At 36.4% G+C, this 16,264-nt stretch overlaps 1 pseudogene; it reads right to left on the reverse strand.

The window, feature by feature from the left end:
* Window positions 1-498: 498 nt before the first annotated feature.
* On the reverse strand, window positions 499-4,308 carry LOC135210417 (uncharacterized; annotated as a pseudogene).
* Window positions 4,309-16,264: the final 11,956 nt, after the last annotated feature.

Below are 16,264 nucleotides of genomic sequence, written 5' to 3' on the forward strand. Positions count from 1 at the left end.
TATACCTATACCGTATAGATATATATATATATATATATATATATATATATATATATATAATATACTGATAGTGGGTTGCAGCCTGAATCAGAAAAAATAATATTAAAAATGTTGCATAATACCGGAAGTACCTTGGAACTTGACGTTTATAGCCTATCGTGATCTGTATTCTTCAAGTTATTTTATTAATAGATAATCTTTTTCTTTCTTTGATGGGGTTCAGGTTTTTGAAAAAACAGTTTAGCAAATAATTTTATTCACATTAGCTAAAGCATTATTCAGTTTAAGTACAACTTTAGGGGAAAGTACACATTATTCAGTGGGCTATGGTACACATACAGCAAGTCTTTACCAATATGTATATATTGTATACATATACTATATATATATATATATATATATATTATTATATATATGTTATATATATATATATATATATATATATATCTATATATATATATATATATATATATATAAGAATTTGTTCAAATTAGTTGATATAGAGAATTTTATCTTCTGAAGAAAGAAATACAAAAGAAAAAGAAAATAATCAAATTAGCTCTTGTATGCAGTAATCATCTTCTGAGAGGTTAGGGGAAAACACATTTTGCTCAGTGGGTAGTGGTGTCGATGAGGTAGAAGGTGAATTCGAAGGTAATTGTTCAGTAGATAAAGCAGACCTAGTGTTTAAAAGTTGTGGTCCTGTCAAATGTGGTGAGGATGAAGCTGAACGGCTATCAAATGAAGGTGACGGCTGGTTCAAGTGTGACACAGAAGGTAAATTGACAGCCGGAAAGGAAAAATGTTGCAAGGAATGTCGATCATTGCCTGGTCTCGAACGAGCCAATGTTCAAAGTTGCCCATGTCTACTTTCGTCAATATGCCCATTATTGCATGTTGGACAGCAGACCGAGTGCAAAGCGTCATATTCACGTAACTTTTTAGCAATTAAGTTACCAAAATCTTGTGCCTCATCATTAGAAGAAACTTACGATTTACGTAAGTATTTCGAAGGCTGTATCTAAGCGTTGTTCTTGAATCCTTTGCTTTCTTGATACCCTCTGTGATGAGATGGGGGTATTTGTAGTTGTGTTGTCGTCTATTGCCCTTGGGTCAAGTTGATTTTCTTCATTTTGGGAAGCGTCTTGGTCAAGTTCCAAATTATCGCTGGTTTCTGTCCCCGGTATCTGGAAAAATAAGCGTGTTATCAGAAGTTAACAGATTGCATTATATATATATATATTAATATATATTATATAATATATATTATATTTATATATATATATATGAATTAGATATTAAAGGACATTTGTAGTTCGATATATATATATATATATATATATATATATATATATATATATATATATATATATATCTTAACATATTTTACAACAGTAGCCTATATATTCAACTATTTCCTAGATGATGAAGAATGTTTTTGCTATTTTTTTTATTTGCATTTAATTATATAAGATAATTATATTATATATATTATATTTAAATTATATATATATATATTAAATGCAAATTTAATAAAAGAAAAAAAATAGCAAAAACATCTTCATACATCTAGGAAATAGTTGAATATATAGGCTACTGTTGTAAATATTAAGATATATATATATATATATATATATATATAATATATATATATATATATATATATATATATATATATATATATATATCGAACTACAAATGTCCTTTAATATCTAATTCACTCTACCTCGGAATTAATATATTTTCATATATGTTTAACTGAGGGGGAATTTATTAGGCGATACTATGAAATTGGAAATCGACAGACGCGAACCACCGACCTCTCAATTCTAGGACTGGCAGTGGTTTGGGCTTCACTGCCAGTCCTAGAATTGAGAGGTCGGTGGTTCGCGTCTGTCGATCGCAATTCTATTATCGCTTAATAAATTCCCCCTCGGTTAAACATATATGAAAATATATTAATTCCGAGTAGAGCGAATTAGATATTAAAGGACATTTGTAGTTCGATATATGTATATGAATCACGGTAATGATGATACAACACACACACACACACACACACACACACACACACACATATATATATATATATATATTATATATATATTATATATATATATATATATATATATATATATATATATATACAGTGTTGTGTGTCCGTAACAATTTTTTCCCTCCTCCAGGTTCCAACAACGGAAGACAATTGGTTAGCCATCGCAAAAGGATTTGCAGAGTTGTGGAACTATCCTCATCTCCTAGGAGCCATGGATGGGAAGCATATTGTCTTGCAAGCTCCTTTCAACAGTGGGACTGAACTTTTTAATTATAAAGCAACTTTTAGTGTGGTATTATTAGCTTTGGTCGACGCCCAATACAACTTTATTGTTGATGTAGGATGTCAGGGTAGAACATCGGACGGAGGGGTTTATAGAAATAATGCTTTGTATAAAAAAAAATGGAGAACAATGCCCTGAATTTTCAAAACCACAATGATTGGGGTCAAGAGAAAACGAAATTCCATATTTCTTTGTTGGAGATGAAGCTTTTGCTCTTAGTCCAAATATGAAGAAGGGGTATGCTGGCATGCACCCAAAAGGTTCCAAAGAACGAGTGTTTAACTACAGGACCAGCCGAGCTCGTAGAGTTGTTGAAAATGTTTTTGGCACTTGCTCTTCAGTGTTCAGGGTCCTTTGCAGGAGGATACAGCTGTACTGATTGTAATGGCTGTAGCTCACCTCCACAACTTTTTACGAAGGAACTAGCAAGCAGTGAATATCTACACCCCATTAGAGGCACTTTGGATTATGAGGATGAGGAAGGCAATGTCACTCCTGGTACTTGGAGAGCAGAACAACATAATTTAACATCCTTGATTACACTCAGACATGTTCCTCGTAGATCCTCTACAGCTGCTAAGGATGTACGAGAAGAACTGGCTGACTACTTCATGAATGAAGGAAGTGTTACCTGGCAGAGCAATTATGCCTAGATGAAGGCCCCTTCAGTTAATCCATCTTTTGTTAACCATTACTAACATGCTTTTTGGATAATATGTGAAAAACAATAAATAAAGTCAATGGCTTAATATATCTGAACCGGATACTGTGTAATTTTCCAGCTTACAAGTTTTGAGATTGCAAGAATCACTAACAAAGAAATGACTCAAAAGATTCAGTATTTAACAATTACATTGTGCCTGCGAGAGTATTTAGGCAATGTACAGTTTTTGGAGTAAATGTGCACATAAATATCATTCATTTTCAAGTATCTTTTAACATTCATGAATGGAAAAAAAACTTACTGTGTTCATTGTTTCTCGAGGATTGTCCTTGTCCCAAAGGAACTGCAAGCTCTTAATGCAAACCACGCACTTTTGTAGACCTCATCAATACCTAGAGAAAATAAATTCAGACATACATGTAGCCTATATATCCAGATTAACCGCACCCTCTCAATTATACAAAATATACTTATTGAAGAGTTAGCAGTCAGACAGACAGACAGTAGCTACAACTTCCTATATTACAAACACAGACACATATAATATATATATATTATATATATGCCTATCTAATGCTAATCTATCTCGATGTTTATTTACAAGCATTTTTATAATGTGGTTAATTTTCATTATTTCAATACTAGGTATGATAGAAAAAATGAGAAAAATAAAGCAAACATAAAGATTCATATTTAGACTATTCCTTCTATATCACCGGTCGGGTAAGTCAAGTGTGTGTGGTTCGATTAAAATTATTAAACAGGTTAATACAAGAAACAAACTTCGTATTATTATGACTGAATGGGACAACCCTGATAAAGTATATCTAAATTATTTACAAACACATCTCTATTATTTTTAAAGCAAGATACAATCACTTGGTATTTTATATCTAATATCAACATGTGGACTCCATAGGGCTCAATTTTCTATATACGATAGAAAACAAATTAACTACATTACAGATCAACTATCTCTGTAGTTCTGTAGTCACCTTTCCCTGTGCCAGTGCTTTTCTTAACCTTAACCTTCTCCCTTCTCACAAACGCTAACCAGCAAGTCATCTTCCTCTTGCATTCCTCCATCGTTTTTCCCGTTTTTTTTTGTGCTACATCTATCCATGCTTCATTGCGACGTATTTTATTAAAATGGTTCGGGTGTTTTGCAAACCACAGTAAAGCCTTTTCTTGGTAATAACTAATAAATTGAAGGACCTCTTCCTCACTCCAATCAGCCAAGGTAGACATACATATACGTACTGACTGACCAAAGCAAGGGACTCTACTTTGGACGGCCTTGTTCATAGTCGGTGTCAACAAGTTCAGCAACCTCTGTTGATACGCGTGCAATACAGGTCCCGTCCACATAGCGTAACGTGCAAAGAGACCTCCCTTTGATTCGGGGCCCAAAAACCGACAATTGCCGTGACGGAGGGCGAACGGAGCGTCGAACCTCGTGGGTTCGGGGTTCGGATTCGAGGAACCGTCAACACTTTTTGTTACAAGAATCGGTTACAATACAAGGTTCTGTTCGCATTTTAACATTAAACAAAACAGGTCTTACGGATACAGTATATTACAGAAAACTTTTCAACATAAACCAAAACAGGGCTTACGGATACAACATAATACAGAACACTTTTGTCAAAGCATTAAAGAAATAACTCTTTTAAAACATTATAGAATGCATAGGCACATACATTACACACACCTCGCCCTCGTGATTATGTCCATGATTATACAAAGCTTGAAACTTTAAGAAAAAGATTTTAAAATGGATTTGCAATAAGAAAATGCTATAAGCGTTTTTTTTTTCAATGGCGTAAAAGCGGCAGTCTCATCGAAGGAGTCGAGAGGAACGAGCATGAAAATATGTAGTTTTTAAATGCAAATGAAGCAAAAAATAAATTCTAAAAAATAAATAAAATTATAGACTATTTATTTTACGTAAAATACATTTTAAAAAGTAAATAAAATTATATTTATTTTTAAGTAATTCTCCAGAGAAAAAACAGTAGGCGGTGCACACTCAACATTGTTGTAAGAGTTAATTAAGAGTGCGTGCCGTTTACAATGGAGGAAGTATAGCGTCAGCATAAGGAAAGCAACATTAGATCGTTACTTTATTCGTGATCTTTAATCCTTTATCACTAAGAGAACAGAAAACAGGAGAGCACGACTGAGAGAGCATTTTGGACAGTTCTGTATAATTAGTACTGATGGCGAATAGAATATGGGTGTACTAATATCGAGGATTAATGAGGTACTGTTTAATATTGCATTTACAGCTATTAAGAAGACATTACCCCTATTGAGAAAGAGAGAGAGTACACAAAGGATTTTGATCCGAGAGATTATGCCTTAGATAGTTTTCAGGAAAATGCAATAACATGCACGTAAATTGTAAATATAAAACACGATCTAGACCGTGATATACAAATGTGATTTATAGTTCGAAGAGGCTGTCTGTCTGTGAAGGTCAGCCTCCAATAAAGAATTTCTTCTACTTTTTCGGATTTCGGATTCTGGAATCTCAAAGGGTCACAATTTTTCCTTTTCTTTATAAGCAAGGATGTTATTTCCCTTCACAGTTTGCCATTGATGACAATCAAGACATATATGTATATGCATACGAGTATATAAACACACACATACCCAATTTTCTTCAAGTCCTAATGCATATACGACTTCTATAATTTATTGGCAAGTCTTCAGATGTTTATAGTGCTTCTTCAGTCTTTAAAGAGGGACAAACAAGCGATACGGCACTCCAATATTTATTCATTCCTAAGCTGACAGCCTTTTCAGCCATGCATAGTCTTCTTCAGGGTCACTCTAGATTCACAGAATGATATATTTTTATTTTAAATGACTTAAAATTATCATCCAAATCATTTCGCTCTTATATAGTTTCTTCGATACGGTATGGCGTTTTACTGTTTGATCATGGTTACACTTGTGCATAAATAAATCATTTAAATAAATGTAATTGAGAATAAATAAGGCGTCATCCGACCTCCAGCTTACTCGGGGAGCGTGCTAAAATCTGTGGCCAAACAGAGCATTGATTCACCAACGAAAATTAAAAATAAATACACTATATTTTATCATTTTTATAAATAATTCTTCTGTGCTGTTTAACATGTTCCTGTATTTATAAATATGTGGAGTAAATTTGCAAATTACCTACAAATGAGAGCAATTTACCTTTAATGCGACATGTTATCCGAGTTTCATAATCCTTTGTGGTATGATCTTTCCCATCTGACGCACGCGACGTTCTTTTATCTTGCTCTCACTAAATTGAGATCCATTGCATGTTGAAATATGTGCAGGAGAAGTAACTACTTGCAGATAAATCTGACCGTTCAGAATACGTTACCTTGAGATCTTGGGAAATATGATATTGCGTTTATTAATGTTGGGATTTCATATGCGTTCGCGAATACCCGTAATCACGGTCTTTGTATTTGTAATGTTACTAGAACTCATAGACGATGACACTGTTTTGCGAGTAGATTAGTAATATTATGTGATGTTGGCGTTAAGCATCGTATGTAGATTGACCAGGAAGTAATGGGAGTCTATTGTTTGTTTGTTTGTATGGTGTTTTTACGTGGCATGGAACCAGTGGTTATTCAGCAACGGGACCAACGGCTTTACGTGACTTCCGAACCAATACGAGAGTGAACTTCTATCACCAGAAATACACATCTCTAACCCCTCGTGGAATGCCCGAAAAGCGAACTCGCGGCCACTGAGGTGGCAGGTCAAGACCATACCGATCACGCCACTGAGGCGCTCAATGGGAGTCTATTTAACCCAGCAATGACAGGTGCCTCACACTAAGGGACCTGGGGCAACCCGAACGAGCTGTAAGGTCTGTAAGGTAAGGTCGTTATTCAGCCATCGCCATTAAATGCAGACGTTCCTCACAGTATTTTTATTGAAGGTATGGCTTAAAGGGGCTTCAGGAGGAGGAGAAAATAACTGGCACATAAATTATAGGTATTCTATGATTTATAATTCGAAGAAACTCTCAGTAAAATTCCGATTTGAATATCGAGTTCTCTCCATTTCCTCCAAAATCTTTTTTCGGCAGTGGCCCCCTGCTGTCCTTAGGAATGAAGCCTCATTTTACGTCTAGCTTTCCCTTAACTTAGAGCCATAAATATAATTTCCCTTTACAGTTCACCATTTAACGTTACAGCCTGTTTATTATATTACGTGTTTTTTTATTTATTTTTTATTTTTAGTGAATTACGTAAGTGAAGAAACTTTGAAGATTCTATGTTTTGATCTTTTTTAACTTGAGAATTGGCAATACTGACGAGCGTTATCCTTAACCCAGAGGTAACAACATACTTTTTAAACTATTTCTTTTTTAAATCTTTTATTTTTGTTTTAACTACACGAGCGAGTTGTTCGAATGTACGATTTACAAGTTCTTAAATCAGATTGATTTCTGCTTTATACAGCAAATTTAAAGCTGTATATTCCTTCCTCTCTCTCTCTCTCTCTCTCTCTCTCTCTCTCTCTCTCTCTCTCTCTCTCTCTCTCTCTCTCTCTCTCTCTTCCATTTACCGGTTCTCGTCTATTTGTCCATTTTTCTTCGGAAGACCAACTTGACTTGAATTTCAGCGGCTGGATTATTTTCTGTCTGAAGATTCTCGTGCCATATTCTTTCCTTCGACCTCCCCCTCGACTCTGATCTTTTTTGGAGAGTTTCTTTTGTACCTTCCCTTCGAGCAAGTTCGTTGCAACAGGGCAACTCATGTCATACTGGCCAAATAATGGGGCGGCCACCGAATCAAAGAACTCGGGTTTTATCTCTTTGGCAAAACGAAAGAAAGAAAGAAAAGAATCTCGGTGGATCTTGCCATCTAAACTTCGGTAATGCCGATAGACGATTGGCCAATTCCTGAAATCCTCAGCCAATCCTATTCCTTATATTCCGCTTATGGAATGCCGTCTGTCTCTCCAAGCAACTGCTTTCCGACTCTCCTTAAGAAACAACCCGGCTTGGAGATCATGTAAGGTCGATTTAACAGATGACATCTTCTAGTCTTAAGGTTTTGCTCTTGGCGGGACCAATAAAAAATGAGCATTTTTTACTCTTCTGATTTTTTTTTTCTTTTGACACGCAACCGCATTCGAAAATCAAGTGGCATTCTGATAATATTTTCTGCTCGGAAATTCCTTTGCTCTTAAGTCATCTGAAATCTTTGGCTTAAATATTAATGTTTCTGCAAGACCTTGAAAATGTCCATTACAGATTTTAAGTTCCAATTTTACGAGGTTGTGAAATCAAGGTTAAGAGGAACCGTCCCACATTGACCAAGCGATGACGAGGCTAAAGATTTCGGTTTCTCTACCGACCATATATAACATCTCTCTCTCTCTCTCTCTCTCTCTCTCTCTCTCTCTCTCTCTCTCTCTCTGCGACTGGAATATTTGCATCCAAACAGGGTTGCTAGCGGTTCCGAATACTGGAAATGACTGATGAATACCGAATCCCAAATTGCGCTCGGACTCGAATGAATTTTTCGGAATATTCAGCTTAGGTCCTCCAGATACTCTGGGACGCAAATAATAAATTTGCCGGCGAAAGATTTTGGTTTCCGACGTGAAAAATTATGCAAAGCGTTTATTTTTCTCTGTCATGTCACATCCTCATCTCGTTTTAACGAGCGCGTCTTTTTTTATTTTTATTTATCTATTTTTTTCTTCTTCGTCTGTGTCCACACGCATTTTTGCGAGCGCTTTTCCGAGGACGGCTACATTTTCATAAATAAGTAACGAGTCGCGGACTGAAATACACGGCTGGTTTTTACGCGATGGAAACCGAAATCCTCCGAAAATAGCGTCTCTTTTACCGCTGGCCGGCCGTGATGCGCTTTTCCATGGAGACCGTTCAGCTTCTTCGGCTTGTCATGTCGGAGGGAATTCTTCTCGTGGCAAAACACGCTATAAATAGTAGATTCACATCAGCAGTGCATTTGATACCTATGCCAGTCCCTTACGACGCTCCTGATTGGCTGCTGATAAGTCAATCACAGGGCTGGAAACTCTCCTCAGTCTCCTAGGCCAGTCCATTACGACGCTCCTGACTGGCTGTTGATAAGCCAATCAGAGGGCTGGAAACTCTCCTCAGTCTCCTAGGCCAGTCCCTTACGACGCTCCTGATTGGTTGCAGATAAGCCAATCACAGGGCTGGAGACTCTCAGTCTCCTAGGCCAGTCCATTACGACGCTCCTGATTAACTGTTGATAAGCCAGTACAGGGCTGGAAATTCTCAGTCTCTCTCGAGAGTTCACATAGGCAGGATGTATATTCCACCTCTGCTGAGGGAAGATGTATCCCCCAGGAGAGGTGGAACATACATCCTGCCTATGTGAACTCTCTCGAGAGAGACTGAGTTTCCAGTCCTTCATTGGTTATCAACAGCCAATCAGGAGCGTCGTAAGGGGCTAGCCTAGGCATCAGATGCACGGGTGATGTGAATTTACTTAGAGTCTTTGTCAGCTTTCCTCCCGAAACGTTGAAAAAAATATTTCTCTTTTATATTGTTCTGTTAGATAAACTTCAAATAAAGATGTTACGATAAACTACTATGAGATTCAGGGCCCCAGTAACACGGTTTTTTGGACTTTGCTCCTTATCAAAGCATCGGATGTGGCTGAAAGTTGACATATGTATATTTTACAACCACACACAAATTTTGTCAGCATTATCAATAACCTAAACCCGATAGTTTTAATTTTTATAGAGTAAAAATTATCTAGCCGACGCCAAGGCCAATGATTACGAGCCAAGAGTCGAAAAACATTCATTACGTAAGCAAGGTAAACACCGTTTGGCGAAATGTTGCCCCACCCATCCACCAGACAGAAACTCATTCACCTTGTTCCATCGACTCTGAAACCCATAGCAGTCAAGAATGGCTAACAGGATTTGGAAATGTCCCCGTGGTTGCAAAACTGCATTTGTCTTACGACTTGCAACTTTATACAGTCAAGAGAAAGCCCGTGGCCATACTTACTATGGTTTATTGCACAGTGAAAAAACATGACAAAGACTTTGTGAATGGTGGAACGATACATAGATGTGGGTGGGGTATCTGTGCTAGCGTAGTAATACTACTGTAGCAGTAGTGCCGTAACAGTAGCAATTAGCATTAATATACATGAATTACGTTTAGGCCAACTGCTGGGATCCTTGAGGATCATTTAGCACTTCTTACAACTACTCGAGAAATGAGTTTTTATAGCCAGAAGTTAAATTTTCTAATACAACAATGCCAATGATAGCCTTCAGTGTTATCCTGAATTATAACGGGGCCAAAGTGGATGGAGCCTCATGAAGTCATCATTCTGACGATAATTATTGGTGAAGGTTTAAGCCAAAATATGGTACCGGCTATTTTTTTTTTTTTTTTTTTCAGTAAATAAGTAGACAGCCAATAAATAAAAATTGCTTGACATTGGATATGGCAGTTATCAAATCAAGCTTGTCTACTATGTTTTTGAAAGTTACCAACTATTCCCTACTTCTTGTCAATCTGATTGTGACCTATAAAGTAGACTGTAATTTCATAGGAAACTTATTTTGGGAGAGGTTTCAGAGTTCATAAAGGTGTACTGCTTTGCTTGTATTTAAATTTGTATGTCATTTGTTGCCAAAGGTCTAGCCTTCGTTACGTATAGCCAATCATCCATCGAGAAAGAGGGAAGAAATGCTGTCATAAGTTACGTAACGAGTGCATTCGAAACCTTTTCTCTGAGTAAGTTGGCACGTCTTCAAAAAAAGTCACTTTTACATTAAAAGTACCAAATTTATTCAACCTACGTAATGCGGAATACAGTCAAAATTTATGTGTAGATATAATGTGCATTCTGAATAAGCGTTATATTTATGAAATGCATAGATAAAAAGTTATTGCGAAAAAACCGTGTTAGAGAAGCCCTGAATCTTATAGTAGCTGCTTATTTAATAAGGTATTCAAATTAATGTTCTAAAGGTCCATCTATTACTTCTGAGTTGTCCTACATTGGAAGTTTCCCTTCTTTTTTCGTTCTGGATGGCCGTTGTACCATATCATCAAATATAAGATGAATGGTTAAACTGAATGCCATTATAACGGTGCTAATTATTGTAGCCACAATGGCAAAAAAAAAAAAAAAAAAAAAAAAAAAAAAAAAAAAAAAAAAAAAAAACAACCATCCCCAATAATGATTTTTGTAACGCTGAAAAAAACATGTTTATCATAACACAAAATTTTCTGCACAATAATTTTCACTATACTGATTCATTACAGAAAGAAAGAGAGAAAGAAAGTAAAAGAAATCTACAGCTCGCCTCTCTACATTTCTGCTTCATTATTGTCGCCAAAAATCCGTAAACTAGAAACCGCTACAAATTTGAAAGCCAGATGGAGTTTCTCAAAACCACACCTTTCAGACCCTGATAATTTCGGTACGTTACTGTTTCCATCATAGCATATTTTTGGAGACTTCGGCATATAACGAAGAATTTTATTCACCCTTTTCTCAAATTTGTTGGTTCATTTTAAAGCACCAATAATGCAACTAGCAAACCAGAAATGGGTTACCCACAAGTAAGTGTCAGTATTGAAATGTTACCCCTTACACCGAAAAATACGCTTTATTATTCTTAATGTATTAAAATATAAACTTCCTTTCCATGAATATCGGGACGCCAAAAAACAACAAGTGTGCTCTCCCTTCAAGGTTGTTTCTGAAATGGGTCCTCTATAAAGTAGTCATTCTTGCCCTATATCCCACGGAACTCTGGTACGTCTGTTTTCTTCGTTTCACACAAGGTATACTGTTGCTACTGATCAGGACCTCCTCCCTGCCATTTCAAAACTGGAGCATTCCTGAGGATAAGTGACAAAGGCAGAATCAACTAAAGGGGCTATTTTGGCGACACAACTGATTTACACTAAACTGCCGATGCAGTCATTAAAAAAAATGAATGAGTCATAGCCCTGCCTCTAAAGAACTTGATGGATATGCGCAGATATAAGGCAAGAGGAAGACGAAGAAGAAGAAGAGAGAGAGAGAGAGAGAGAGAGAGAGAGAGAGAGAGAGAGGGCTATAGGCGACAGGCTTAGATCGAGCCACAAAGTTTGTTAATATGAGCCCAGTTATGTACCACCGAGCTCTGGGCCGAAACCTTCTCCCCCCCATAAAGTTACGGTTACAGCTGGTGTTTGGCAATGAAGCTGCAGGTCTTAAGACTTTATCCAATCAATTTCCAACCCCTAGCAGACGAATATATAACTGCCTTTGACGCCATTCACTGCTTAGTACAGCAGTCATAAAGCGTTTGACGAGCTTAAGCATCGAACCAGGCGGCCCCCTCCTCTCTGAAAAAGACCCACCTATTGATAGATACACAAACAGAGAGATATGAGTGTGTTGGGAGTCAATTCTCTCGTTAAAGAAACTTCCGAATTTACCAGTCACCCTTTTTTTTTATTGATTAAATTTACGTAGTTCCTCGTTGGACGAGTGGTTTTCGCGCTCGCCTACCAATCCGGTGGTCCGAAGTTCGATTCTCGGTTCGGCCAACGCGAAATCAGAGGAATTTATTTCTGGTGATAAAAATTCATTTCTAGATATAATAGGTTCGGATTCCACAATAAACTGTAGGTCCCGTTGCTAGGTAACCAACTGGTTCCTAGCCACGTAAAAATATCTAATCCTTCGGGCCAACCATAGGAGAGCTGTTCATCAGCTTAGTGGTCTGGTAAAACTACGATATACTTAGCTTTTTAAACTAAGATATACTCAACTTTTTACGCAGTTACAATTAGACGGATGCGAAAAAATTTTCGACAAACAAAACTTGTTTACATTTTTAGAAGAGAGAGAGAGAGAGAGAGAGAGAGAGAGAGAGAGAGAGAGAGAGAGAGACTATAGATAAGTAAATTACTTCCACGTAATGAAACTGCGCGTTAGGTATTATGAAAATGAGAAATGATTTCAGAACATCCAATACCTTATCATCCATTCCATCGTTCTGACACATCCAGTCGCAACCCACAAAACCTCTGTTCCCGTTTGGGAGATCTAATTTTCTCCGGAGCCGTTTCACCCAGATCCTCGATTTATGATCGTGATCAACACAAAGAATTTTTAGAACGTGGATTATATATATTCCGGTATTATTCGGACTCAAGGCCAGAAAGAAGGATTTCATTCTCTGATGAGGGACGAGCAGTTAATCCCTTGATATAATGCTGGTCTATACATCTTGCGGTTAGTAAGACTTTCTCCCGGTATTCATGTCAAGAATTGCTTTGAATTAGAACCTAACTCATACAACGAACTTGATTTATTAACGTTCGTAAATTTGGTTCCCCAACGTCCCGTGCTTTTAATCGAATTAGTTCGAATTGTACAATTATTGCCTAGTGTTTAAAAAAATGTTGTAAAGCCTAGTTAATAATAATAAAAAAAAATCCATGGTAATTTGTAAATATTGTGGGCATATATTATTGTAATATTTTGTAACATCTTACTTAGGTAAATGATACGTAATATTTTTCTAACAAAAGAAAAAATATTTATTTATCTGTTTGCTTTTTTTTATCGTGATCACTCCCAATGTTATCATATGTTTTGATAACACTTTAAGAAAAGTTGGATGATGCATAAAGAAAGCCAAAGTTTGATATTTTGAGGATTTGCAACTTTTTTTTTCTGCTGGATCCAGAATGAGCTTAAAGACCGACACAATTCTGAACGCTCTCTGATATTCTGTAGGCTGGATCATATTCGATTTAACGCATCCGCTATATTCTAGGTAAAGAATAAATCTGACAAATAAAATGATTCGTGTGATATTGCTCTAATTGGAAAGCTTAAGACCTCTCTTGGAACGCTGATTCCTTGAGTCTGGGTCAAGAGAACGTTGTAAATCTTTTCCCTCTTCGAACCTGATTCTTTCATTACTCCTTCATTTTCAGATAAGATTATTCCTATCAGCGGCTTATTTTCATGTGTTTTACTTTAGCACGACTTCAAGTAGACATCGCATCCTATCACTACACAGAACAGCCCAATTCAGTCTTTCGAAACTTAAACTGGAGAAGCTTGAGTGGAAGAAGGAACTGAGCTTTAAGCTAACTCCTTTCTACAATTTTTTATTCTTTTTTATTTATTTATTTATTTTCGTACTTTCTAATCATGACATCTTTCCAATCCCCAAACTCCAAAGGGCCTTCATAATTCCCTTTCGCCATAGTCTCGATCTCAGATCGAGCTGATCCCTCATAAACTATTTTTAAAAGTCTTTTATGCTATCATTTGCTCCTTTATTGACTATTTCATCATTACCTCATTCGTTCGTTCGAGAGATTTATTTGTATGGTGTTTTTACGTTGCACGGAACCAGTGGTTATTCAGCAACGGGACCAACAGCTTTACGTGACTTCCGAACCACGTAGAGAGTGAACTCCTATCCCCAGAAATTCGAGAGAGAGAGAGAGAGAGAGAGAAACTGACACTGTCGATTACACTCTCTCTCTCTCTCTCTCTCTCTCTCTCTCTCTCTCTCTCTCTCTCTCTCTCTCGCCTGTCGAAAATGAATATCGTTGATGAGCACATCATAAACCTACCATCGGACCCAGTGACAGAACAACCAATACTCGATTGCGCCTTGATGTATTCACCGGGAGTAGCAAGCAAACCATTAGCCTCAGTAATCGTGTTATTTAATTCTCTTTGAGGGTAAAAAATATGCGCATTTCTACACTGACACGAATAATCAACGTATGCTCTACGTGGGTGTCTGGCTGTCTATGTGAACAACGGGATTCACACGCAACACTGCTAAAACTCAAAGGCAAACAAAAGCCTTTTGGCACAACCTCTTAAATGATCACGACGTTTCGTTATATATATATATTATATATATATATATATATATATATATATATATATATATATATATATATATATATAGAGTGCGCGTGTGTGTGTGTGTGTGTGTGTGTTAACTGAAGCCACTGGGAACATTTAAAAAAAGAAAAGACAAAGTGCCAATTACTTTCGTGTATTTAACACATCTTCGTGTTAGATAGACCTAAGTACTAGGCACTCTGTCTTTTCTCTTTTAAATTTTCCCAGTGGTTTTGGCTAATAAACAAAATCACGTGCTTACTTTTGTGATTTCTTAGTATACATGTGTATATGTATAAATAAATATAAATGTGCGTGTGCAAAGTACCGAAATGAAGAAATAAAACCAAAGATATGATCCTTACTGGTTTAAGAGAACTACTGCCGATAAATGGCTTAATTTCTTCTGTTGACTCATTCAGTGTACCGGATTATTTATGTGAGGGACAGATGACGTACCCCCACCACCATATTTTCTTTATTCACACTTATGCGGCTCCATATTAATAAAATACTAAAAAAAAAAATCAGCATTTTTAAGCTGGGATTTAATTTAAAATGCCTTCAGCTCAAAATTGATGCAGATGGTTTACAGTTTGATGAAGCGTGCTCTGCTTTGAATTTCCCATTATTAGTATATATCACGGATTCTGCAGCTGTTTAATCCTCGTCAGATTAACCCCAGTATCTATTTTTGGGAGCAGTCGTTTTCTTTTATACCTCTCTACGTTGAAATATAATGTTAAAAATATTTTTTCCTATACCAGAGGAATTACAAATACACTTTATTTTTAAAAGATGAATATCGGACTTTTGTGGTTGTTGCGAAAATGCGGTCTCCTCTCTTTGCTGGGATTTTGTGTAAGAAAGCCAAATTCGACCACGAACTGAAGATCCAGCATTAGTACAGTAAAATGAAGGTAATATGCCTTTTGTTGATTAGACATATTGTAAAAGAATAGCTGAAGTGCAGATTTTCGTTTCTGTATAATGCAGCGATGAAAGATGAGAATTTGCCTTTTTGTTTTGACATTAAAATTGTCTTGTAAAATTTGTAATTCCTTCTTCCAGCATGTTTATGTACTTAATGTTATGTTATATTCTGACAGTTACTTAGATGCAGAAGCTACCCCAAGAGAATTAAATGTTATGATTTAAAGAAGAAAACGTGAAAAAGGGCCTTTTTTTTTTTTTAATAAAGGATGTGGATTTACTCTGCTTTATCTAAATTCTCTTCAACCATCAATCACTAACTTCTGAGGAAAACTGTAACTTGGCAATAAGCACTTAAGCAGCCATTGTTTAGTTGAATAACGACATCCCTTTATCTC

Source organism: Macrobrachium nipponense, chromosome 39 (assembly GCF_015104395.2).
Source record: "Macrobrachium nipponense isolate FS-2020 chromosome 39, ASM1510439v2, whole genome shotgun sequence".
Classification (NCBI taxonomy): Eukaryota; Metazoa; Arthropoda; class Malacostraca; order Decapoda; family Palaemonidae; genus Macrobrachium; species Macrobrachium nipponense.